This window comes from Thamnophis elegans, chromosome 2, assembly GCF_009769535.1.
Source record: "Thamnophis elegans isolate rThaEle1 chromosome 2, rThaEle1.pri, whole genome shotgun sequence".
NCBI classification, from domain to species: domain Eukaryota; kingdom Metazoa; phylum Chordata; class Lepidosauria; order Squamata; family Colubridae; genus Thamnophis; species Thamnophis elegans.
In genome coordinates, this window is record NC_045542.1 from 117,745,278 (window position 1) to 117,757,149 (window position 11,872).

Genomic DNA, 11,872 nt, shown 5'->3' on the forward strand with positions numbered 1-11,872 from the left:
GGAATGAGATCTTGGGAACATCGTGATTTCCAGTCTAGATGCTTCTAAATCAGTGTAAAAGACATTAAATTATGGAAATGCTTTTCCATCGGAGATTTACAATTCTAATTAAAACAGACATTCTCTTTGCAATGACTCAGCCTCTGTTATGCCTCAAGCAGAGAAGTCTTCATCACAAGTGTCTCTAAATTTTCAGACTTGGATATCCTGGGGAAGTATCTGGCTTCAAAAGCCCTAAAGTTTGCTAGGAAATCCTCGGATGCTGCTGCTTTGAGCCTGATTTTCATGAGCTGAGGACTACAAAATGAATCACCAGGCATTGTTAATTCATGTCTGCATCCTTTTGACAATGCTGAAATACCGAGAACCCGGAAGGAAGGGATAGAAGGTTCTCCTCAGTGGCAAAATATACCTCCTAATTAATGTAAAAGCATTAGGAAGTCAGTAAACAGTAACAGAGTTGGAAGGGACCTTGGAGGTCATCTAGTCTAGCCCCCTGCTCACGCAGGAGACCTGTACTAGGGATTCAAACCACCGAACTGCCGACCTTTCTGATCAACAAGCTCAGTGTCTTAGCCACTGAGCTACCTAGTCTGATCAGGTTTGAGGAAGAATTCTCTTCAACAGTTGTAACTGCCTTCAACTGATACCTCATTGTGGATCCAGTAGCCCTGACTTAAAAGGACTATTTTTCAGGAACTTTGTTTCTGAACAGGATTCGTGACTGGTTTACACTCAGTGGTGGGTTCCTACCAGTTTGATCAGTTCGGCCGAACCGGTAGTGGTTTGGCGGCCTGGGTCTCTGGAACCGGCAGCAGCCCGAACCAGTACTCCGGGAGGTGCCATAGGCTCCACCATCTTGTTTTTTTGCTTCTGCGCATGCATAGAGCATTTTTATTGCACTGTGCATGCGTGCGCAATGCGCATCAAGCATGCACGTGGTGTGCCCACCAGTGAACCGGCAGTAGTGACTGCCGGAACCCACCCATGTTTACACTGTATTTTGTGTACCTTTATTACTCTGGTCTTTATCCTGCATTCTTGCTAACTGGACCAATAGACTGCTTCCTGAATTTTCATTGGTCCTTAATTCTACCAATCCTCAGGTTCAACACGTTTAACTTCAGCATGTGTGCTGGCCTTATATAGCAATAGCAATAGCAATAGCAGTAGACTTATATACCACTTATATACAACTGTTTTGTCATCTTGGTCCCAGAACTGACACGCAGTGAGTTTATATAGCCTCAAGCACATGTAATAAAATGGGCTTTGCTATTCTATTAATGGTTGTAGAGAAGCAGATATGTTCAAAAGGCCTTTGGCTGCCCTGTAGCTTGTTTCTTTCATAGCTTTAGAAATGATGCTGCACTGGAAAAATATTTGCTGGTGCTTCTATATCTGCATATCTTCAGAAGGATCTCACGTGGCCTCTAAATCTATTCGTTTTATTGTTCTGCAGTCATATGTCAGCAAATTTGATCCCCTTTAATGTCTATATTTCTTTGGGCCTAGTTCTTCTGACAGTGGGCCTGATGGAAAGTTGAGGCGGCTTTTCCTGAGCCAAACGGTGGACCGCAATTTCTGATTACTCAAACGCTTAGCTCTTTTTGCTTCTGAACTTGAATTTATTAGCCATCTAGAGTAGGGACTCTCAGGGTGACATACAATTTTTCCCATCTTTTATCCTGCAGCTGCTCAGTTCGCCATGTGAAATGGTGGCTTCATTGTTTAAAATGAAGAGTCATGATGAATGCTTTAGGATCTGCTAAAGGAAATGCACGACTTTTTCTTAAGCAACAAATTATATGGTGAGGAAGTCCTGCAGTTTCTCATATCAGCAGAAGTCTCCTTTCATAGTCCCAGAATCATTTTGGAAGCTTGCAGAGCTAGCTGGTGGGAGCCTGATTTGTAGAAATTATTTCTGTGGTATCTTAAGACATGGTTATTTTTTTTAAAAAAAAAGCTATTTGCAAATCATTACGTGATCATTGCATCCATTGAATATTCCCCAGACTGTATGGATAAAAGTGTGCTGGTTCCCCATTTAATAGATGCCAACAGGGGAAATTTTGGTTCCACCACAAAACCGCGGTAGACTAAAGCGCACTCGACGAAAGCGCGTACGTGACATCATCACAGCGTGACGAAAACAGCACGCTGTGAGCGGTAAACTTTAAATTAAAGGGTAAATCTAAACCTAACCCCCCCAAACCTAACCCTAAACCTAACCCTAAGCCTAACCCAGTGATGTTGAACCTATGACACGCGTGTCAGTGCTGACACGCGTAGCCATTTGGGGTGACACGCACAGGATTTCATGCGATTCATCCTTGGCTCCTGCACGGCCGCCGAGGATGAAAGAATCTGTGCTGGAGGAACGGGGGGGGGCGGGACGTGTGATCTCCCCCACCCACACTCACTTACTGTATCGCCACCGCCCCTTTCTGAGCGCAGGGGCTGCTGGTAAGGCGTGCGTGCCGTGCGCACCCACGTCATCAGCGCGGCGAGGGAGGACCCGCAGGAGAGGAGCGCGGGAACAGTGCGCGCCTCTCTCCAGTCAGGCCGGCACAGAGAGTCTACTCCTGGGACTGTCGGTTACGACCGCACCACACTTATCTCAGTTCACGGCAGGGCTGTGGAGTCTGCTGCTTCCAGCTCCACGTCCTCATCAACATGCCGCTCCGGCCCGCCCCCGCTACGAATATTCATATTCTTCGCCCTCGTGTCACTAGGAATATTCATAGCAGGGGCGGGCTGGAGCGGCATGTTGATGAGGACGTGGAGCTGGAAGCAGCCGACTCCACAGCCCTGGTTCACGGCACCCCAAACAAGTTCAATAATATCAAGGGCAACATACGAAATCGACTGATGAACAAAGAAGTTACTAAGCAGGTATGTTAAATAATTTGTTTTTGGTTTATTAAATACTTATATATTGCAATTATACATTTTTGTAGTTTAAACTATAAATTGCGCAAAATTATGTTTTTGTCGAAGTGACACACAACGCGAGTTATGCTCGATTTTTTGCCGATTTTTGACACACCACGCCAAAAAGGTTGCCCATCACTGGCCTAACCCTTAACCTAACCCTATACCTAACCCTTAACCTAACGCTAAACCTAACGCTAACCCTTAACCTAACCCTAAACCTAACCCTAACACTTAACGTAACCCTAAACCTAACCCTAACCCTTAACCTAACCCTAACCCTAACCCTAACCCTAAACCTAACCCTTACCTTTATGTGAATCGGCTTGCTTTAAAAGCGCTTTTTAAAGCGCCCTTTTTTTCCCGCGGTCGTATTTGTCGCGCTGCTGATGACGTCAGGTACGCGCTGTAATCGGGCGCGCTTTAGTGGACCGCGGTTTTGACGGGTCACGGAAATTTTAACAATGGGTTCTCTGCCCAGCTGCTGGGTAGGCATGGCCATGGTGGGCATGGCCTAGTCGGCTTCCTGCACCATGGCAGCAGGGGTTGTGGTGCTATTTTCATCTTCCCCAGACTCCGGAGGCTATCCTCAAGCCTCTGGGAGGGGGAAAACTGCCTTTCCCAGGCTCCAGAGGCCCTCTGGAGGCTGGAAATGGCCCCTCAGCCTCTGTGTGGACGCTGCACTTACCTTGCATCCAAGTCGGGCCAGCCCGGGGTGGGATTTGGAGATTCTCCGAACCAGCCATAATGTTAGCTACAGGTTCTCCCCAACCTGGGCGAACCCATAGCAACTTTTAAATACTCAGGCACAGAGGAGAGGGTTCTTCAAAACAGGCTTTTATTGTAACAGAGAACACTTCAGAACAAGAACAAGAAACAGCGCCCGCCTGACAGCTATTTATACGTGACAGCTGTCAGGCGGGAAACCAATCAGGGAACAGCAATTCTCCCGCCGGCCGGCAGCCGCACCAGAGCCAATCAGATCTTCTTCGGGCTCTGGCTTCGGCTGTCAGCTGCATCGGGAGGAAGCAACAGCAACCCACCCCTGGATGCCAACTAGTGTTTGTCCATAGCAACAGCCACCAAATGACTGCATTTCCCTCAATGCAGCTAGCAATGGAAGAGAATAGAGCTCTTCTTGGATTGGGAAGTGAAGAATACATTTTTTTAAAACCTCCTATGATCAGAAACTGGGAATCGGAAGGCAGAGTGATCCCAAACTGGGCTAGGATCAGAGCAGAGCCAGCCATCCTAGAGCAAAAAACCTGGCCTATCAGTGCTAATTTCCCCTGGTGCTTTTCAGGCATCTTTGGAGTGTTGCAAACCTTCTCTCTCTTCCCATTGTAACCTGTTTATTGTGTTGGGTCTTCAAAAGAAGCTTTACTGCTGAAGCTGCCAAGCCCTTGGAGGTGGTATTTTCCCCTCCTTTCCCCTGTATAGAAGGCTGAATAAATCAAGATGGTTTTGGACAAAGCTGAAGAGAAATATTCCTTGTTTCCTTGCCCAGATTGGCAGCTTCGTTCCAACTCTGAGGCACTGGCCCATATTGCACATTTGAATTTAAAGTCAAATATACATTTTGGCTTCCAGTTAAACAAAAACAAAAAACTCAAAACCTCCACCTAATGCATTAGGAAGTGAAAGTGGGGGTGGGGAGAAGATATTTTTCCTTCAGCTTGCTGGCTGTATCATCTTTTCTTTGCCTCCATTTCCTGCATAGGGAAATGTCGTTCCTGGCAGACCTTGCTAAGCAGGGCAAACGTTTTTCACTGGGGGGGGGGGTTCCTTTGGGGAGGGCATGCAATTCAGCAGCAAGCAGACAGGGGGCAAAGGTTGGTCAGGGCAAAGCGGAGTGAGCAGTTAAAAGAGGCAGATGGATGGCAGGTTAGCACCATAGCTAAATTACCAGATAGCAAAACTGGACCTGTCTGAGCTTTCCTCAGCCCAAGGATGCTCTTCAGCATGGTTAGAGTGCCATGCGCTGACCACCGGGGTGAGGGCAGGATGAGTCATTTCTCTGCCAGCACCAAAGGTTAGCCATACTTGCCTGCCATTATAAACACATTAAGATCTCCCAGCGGTGAGCAAGGTTAACTGCGTTTGGTTTCGTTTCTCATCTGGTGGCTTTGAATGAAATGCTGTCTTTCTAAAATGTTAGGATGCCGAAGCTGAACTGGAATGCTTCATCCAGGCTTCCGCCTGCTGCGATTTGCTGCACCAGGCAAGCCCAAAATCAAAACAAATCTGTAGCTGGATGACATATTTACTGTACTAAGACACAAACAGAGTAACACCAAAGAAGCTGAAACAAATGAGGAAGGCTGATTTTCAAAGGTGTGTTCTGCGTGGCTCAAGTATCAGATTTAGGGGTTCCTGGCTATTTCTTTTAACAAGTCAGGACTGATGAAGTCTTCTCAGCAGGATTACATTAGCTGGGTGACATTCAGAAAGCAAGATCTACACAGTTACCTCTAAGGTCTCTTTAATGGTAGATGGGTGTAAATGCAGAATCTTTGGAGACTGGAAGAGGCATTTCCCAGCCTCCTTTGTATTAAAAGGTGGAGTGTCTTCGAGTGAGCTGAAAGGCTTCTCCCCAGTTTTCCCTCCACCTGGGCTAAATTGCCCCATCTTTGAGACAAGCTGTCAACTCACTCACTTGCTTCCTCTTGGTTCAGTGGTGAAATGTAATTTTTTAACTACCGGTTCTGTGGGCGTGGGTTTGTGGGCATGGCAGGGGAAGGTTACTGCAAAATCTCTATTCCCTCCCCACTCTGGGGCCAGCCAGAGGTGGCATTTGCCAGTTCTCCAAACTACTCAAAATTTCCACTACCAGTTCTCCAGAACCTGTCAGAACCTGCTGAATTTCACCCCACCTTGGTTGTTTATGTATCCTGTCCCTCCTTCAATTTGATGTTTTCCAGCCTCTACACAACTTCTCGCAAGTAATTTTAGCTGATTCTAATAAAGAGGGCACTTAGTTGTGGCTCTGGCTTTTCCTTCTCTGGATTAAGGTGGTTTTCAGCAGCAAAGCAGGATCCCTGGATGCTTCTGAGGCGATTCAGTTTGAAGTTGCAGAGCTGTTTTTCATGCATGCTGTGTCTCTTTAAAAAGCTATAAAACTGGACAAGTAAAGTGGAAAAACAGCTCAATGTACATCTATCTTTCCCTCTATTTAGCCTGATTCTATCAAATTAGTGCTGTTATTGTTATAGACTCATTCATTGCTAAAGCATAATGAGAGAGAGGTCTAAGAGAAATTATTTTAAAAGGAACAAACACATCCTATATAACGAAAATAATAAGAAGTAAAAGATATATAGGTAATGGAGAAAAAACTAGAAACCTGGGACCTCTTATGTATAACATGGAATCCCTCAGAATCTGTCAACTGAAACTCACTGATGTGACTATTGGTTATGTGCTAGTCTTGGACAAAATACCTTATTTCCAAATTATATATTTTGTCCTATTCTAAATATGGACTAAATATGAATGACTGGAACAAAGTTTCTTGATTTGCTATCTTCCACAATACCTTTAACTACAGTTCTCAAAATTCCCAGCATGATGGACATTAGAATATCCTGAAAGTTACCAGGTTGGAGAAAACTGAACTAGGATCCCCTCTCACCTTTCTCCCCCATGGAATTGAATTTTATAAATAGAATAGAATGACAGAGTTGGAAGGGACCTTGGAAGTCTTCTAGTCCAACTCACTGCTTAGCCAGGATATCCTACACCATTTCAGACAAATGGTTGTCCTCTTCTTTAAAACTTCCAGTGTTGGAGCATTCACAACTTCTGGAGGCAAGTTGCTCCACTGATTAATTGTTCTCACTGTCGGAAAATTTCTTCTTAGTAATATGCGGCAACATTAGTGAGAATATTTCATTTATATTCCTTCTTTCTTCTCCAGTACAAACCATGATGACATCATCATCATGATATCATTGATTGCACAGCTTCTGTCATCTGCAGATGATGTGATAATACATGTGACATCATCACCTCTACTTAGTTTCCTGTTAGCTTTGAAGCAGACTCGCACTTGATTCTCCGAGCAGTCCAGAACAGTTTAGATGCAGGAGGTTGCAATTCATGTCTATGGAGATTCTCAGCCATCCAGGTCATGGTTGTCCTAAAGATGCTTTTTTCAAGAAGCAAGTGGACTTTCTGGATTTTCTTTGGAGATGTTTCATTTCTCACCCAAGAAGCTTCTTCAGCTCTGACTTCCATTCCCCACCATCCAGTCAGCGTTGAAAAAGCTTCCTGGGTGAGAAGTGAAACGTCTTCAAAGAAAAATCAGAATGTCCAGTTGCCTCTTGAAAAAAGCACCTTTGGGGCATTAATGAGCAAATGTTTGTTTGGAGACAGGTCCATGTAGGTGAAAAAGACACTAGAACGCAACTACATTCATACTACTGAGCAGTGGTACAATTCAGCCGGTTCTATCCGGTTTGGGCGAACCAATAGCTGTGGTGGTGGGGGGCTCCGCCCACCCACCCGGACATCATCACATCCTGGTTTTGATGCTCTGCACACGCACAGAAGTTCCTGCGCATGCACGGAGATGGCCGGTTGACACCTGTGCGCAGTTGATGCGTGCATGCTCACATTTGTGAACTGGTAGCGAAGGTAAGTTGATTTCACACCCGCTACTTAGTCAAATAATAATTGCAGTACTTCTGACAAGATTCTCACCCTTCCCACTATTAAATAATTAATTGGCAAAAAGGCTAAATTGGTGCATATCCATCCATTTTCTATGATATGTTTGGTTGCAACAAGTCTATTGCAGCTTCCAAAGAGAACTAGATGATCACATAGTTCTTGGGAATATTATCTGACAATCTTTTAGTTCTTCAGCTGCAATGAAGCTTGCAGAAGAATTGCCAGCAGACAAACCCACCCACTCATTTCTGTCACTCCACTGACAACCCAGGCATCTCATTGGGGGCTTGTTACCTTCAGAAGCTTTCAGCGTGCATTGGGACGTGCGTGTTTAGTTCCTTGGTGCAGAAATGAGGATGTAGGATAAAAGCAATTAGCTTGACCTAGGGCTTTGGCATTGGGAGTTTCCACACATCTGCTTTGAAAGCATCTTTCTTGCCACCTTCCTCTTCACTAGCCCCACTACCATCAGTGATTGCTGGAATAGGCCTCGAATTAGCTGCTTCCAAGGAGCTACGTTGTTCATAAATGGTCCCAAAAGGGATTCAACATTTCTGCTTTAACCTTTTCTTTAGCACTTTGACTCTGCTGTGCTTTGCGTATTGTTCTTGCCGCAGACTGCTGTGGTGTGGCTTTACTTCTAGCAATCTACCTCCTGAACAGAGCATCATGGCTTTGTACTAGGGCGGTAATTATTTTATTACTCGTTCAGCAGGTGAATATTTTCTACAGGGCCTTTACAGGGCTAGTTCTCCATCTGGGCTAGCTTTGAAATGGAGGGTGTCAAATCATTTCCCCCCTCCCCTCTGTAGGGCTTCCAGGAGTTCAGGCACGTTATGCCATTTAAAACAATAATTTTAAAAGGAAAAGCATTGAGGTTTAGCAGCCGGGAGTGCTCTCAACGGTCTAAGGGGCAGGCAGGGAAATTCCAAATGTCAGGGGAGAACTGTTTACAAGTCCCCTGTGATTTTTCTAGCCTGCCAGCTAGGCTGACATTTCTCAAAATAAAGTTACCCGTATATGCGTGCAGGCAGGTGTGTATGAGAGACAGGGAATCCAGAGACACAGACAGCAAGAATATAGAAGAGAGTGAAGAGAAAGAGAGAAGAAGAAGCGAGAGAAAGCAAAGAGAAGAATGAAGTGTGAAGGGGCTTAGAAACTGAAAAATGTACAAAAGAGATCTTGGAGCAGCAAAAAAGCAATTTGGTTTGACATCACTGAGGTAAGGTTTGCCTTGCAACTGATGCAATTATTCTACTTCTACATCCCCTTAAAGCCTTCTCCAAGCATTCCAGTAGCTATGCAGGGCATATAAAAACACATATGCACACTTATGCACACTTCTGCACACTTATTTGGTGCTTAGAAACAGATAAAAGGGTGTCTTGCCCTATTGCTTTTCTATCCTGCTTCTATTCTTCCCTTCCCCAAACGGATGCCCAGCTCGGTTGGTTGAGGCGACTGTGAATGATACCTCCAGTAATTGTGAAAAAACACCTGCTTTATTCCAAGGAGGGCATACCACCAAGAATTCACTTTAAGGTAGGCAGCTATGGAGTGGTTCAAAGCTATCTCATGGCTTTAAGGGCTGAGTGAGGAATACAGAGCTGACTCAAGGTCTGCCTCAAACCACTAGTCCCATCATGGTGAACCTATGGCACATGGGCCACAGGTGGCACGCAGAGCCCTCTCTGGGCTTGCAAGCCGTGGCCCAGCTCAGCTCCACCGTGCATGCGCACATGTCTTCCACCAGCCAGCTGATTTTCAGTTCTCTGCCATGCATGGGGGGGTGTATGCGGGAGATGTGCGCACATGCATGGGGCGGAGGGTAGAACACAGATGTGCAGGGGTTTCATGCACATGGGGGGGAAAGCATGGCGCAACCCCCATGGCCTGTTTGTTTGTGTCCCCAGGAGGCTGCAGGGAGGGGGAGGGGTCGCACACACATGCGCGGGGGGAGCACACAGGGGTTGCATGGGAGCAGGGGGTGCAGAGAGGTCGTGCGCATGCACGCTTTCTGCACACAACAACAAAAAGATTAGCCATCATTGCACTAGTCCATACTGGCTCAAGGTGTATTTACATGGCTTATAGCAACCTTCTCCAACAAAGGGCCCTTTGCAGGTTTTCAGGCTAAAGTCACAACACTGGCAGCCCACATATTTCTATGCCACTAGGTTAGGAAAGGCTTCACTGTGGCAATGTTTTCCCATAATAGAAATTATGTCTTTATAATGTCATCATTCTGTAGAACAACCAAATATTACTCCACTTTTCAAACAGCAACAAGGCTGCTATAAACATTACTGGTTTTATTGCATTACATGTAAAGTAGCAATATTATTTGGTGGGTGTTTTTTTTTGTTTGTTTGTTTCCTTCGCTTTCAGAGATAGCTGTACTGCACAAGCTAGAAGGGTGGGATGACAAATCTTAATCATATACTTGTTTTTATATATGCAGACTCTGTTCTTTCTTGGGTATATTCAGAGGTGGGTTCCTACTGGTTTGGACCTGTTCGGCTGAATAGGTAGTAACTGGGCTGGACACGTGACTGTACTGGTTCTATCCTGGGCACCACCATCTTTACTTTCTGTTCTGCACATGCACAGAACAATCTTCATTGAAAAATGTAATATTCCCCCCCCCCTTTTTATGGTGTGTGCATGCCAGTCCCAGAGATGGGCCTTTTTTCACAAAAAAGGAAGTGTTTTTGCCTTCCCACAGGTCCCAGAAGCACTCTGCAGGCTTCAACAGGGCTGAGGGAAGGGAACAATGCCTCCGCTTTTGTGAAAAACAGCCCATTTTCCACCCATTTTACTCAAAAACAGGAGCATTTTTGCCTTTCCCCAGCCCTGCAGAGTCCGCAGAGTGTTCCTGGGGGCTGGGGAGAACAAAACCTTTTTTTCTAACTGGGTACTTTGCAGACGCTCCCTTAGCTCCGGCAAGGCTGGAGCCCCCCCCCCCTTCCGCCGTCAAAACTTTTCACCACCATTTCAGTGGGCATATCCTCCAATGAGGGGTCATGTGACTGAGTGTTCCCCAAATTTGGCTATTATTGGTTCTTTGTAACTAATGCAACTTCCTTTGAATCTTCAGCCTTGTACTGTGGAAGAGGAATACATGAAGTAGCATTTGGAACTGGATTCTATTTGGCTACACTAACTCCATTTTCTTTCTAAATGAGGAAGTTACTGACTCTCAAGCAGAAAGGATATTCCAGCAAGTGGTAAGAGTGGCTAACATCAGAGCTAAGCATTGCAAGTGACATAATTCCCCCAAAGCTAAGCATGAGCTGCCATAACCACAAGAAGGACACTTCGTGATAGCTCAGGAAGGAATGAAACTGACTAGATAAGTGAGAAAGTCAACACAAATTCATTTTCTGCATTCCTTTTACATGAACTGTCTAGATAAGCTTGCTGGACCATGTGCTTGAGTTCTTGACCAACAAACATTGTCAAGATGTGGTTTGTTTGTTTTTTTGATGCTGTACTGGGCTCTGCAGACTCTTAATATAGCTGTTGGAGACTTCACAAATGGTGGCCTGATGTATGTATGTATGTATGTATGTATGTATGTATGTATGTATGTATGTATTATTTATTTATTTATTTATTTATTTATTTATTTATTTATTTATTTATTTATTTATTTATTAATTAGACTTATATACTGCTTCATAGGGCTTTCAGCCCTCTCTAAGCGGTTTACAGATTTTTTAGCAAATTGAGTCAGCAAATTGCCCCCACAGTCTGGGTCCTCATTTCACCCACCTCGGAAGGATGGAAGGCTGAGTCAACCTTGCAGTCAATTGCATTAATTGAAGTCACCCAATTCCATGAACTCAGGAGGGAGTCAGACCAAGACGGTTTTTTTAAAAAAATAATGGGCCTCATATTATTGGCCAGCCCTCTCTAGAAAGCTAAACTCTTGTCCTTCCAGAAGGAAGAGAGGTCTTCTGGGGAGCTTTTTTTAATTAGTTGAAAGAAGCCTCAGAAATATTTATATTGTTCTCATTAGATTATTGGTTGCAATTGCATTATTATATGGTAATTATTATACCATAGACATTTTATGTTTATGTTTATAATTAGTTCTGTACGCTACTGAGAGTCACACGATTGCAACTGTTTAGAAATCCAATCAATAAGAAATCATGATTCAAAAGAGTGGTCCTTGGAGCAGCCTAATACTCACCCGCACCGGATAGCGTTCAGCTCTGCAAACAATTTTCACATTGCACTTAAGTTAATAACCAGTGCAGAT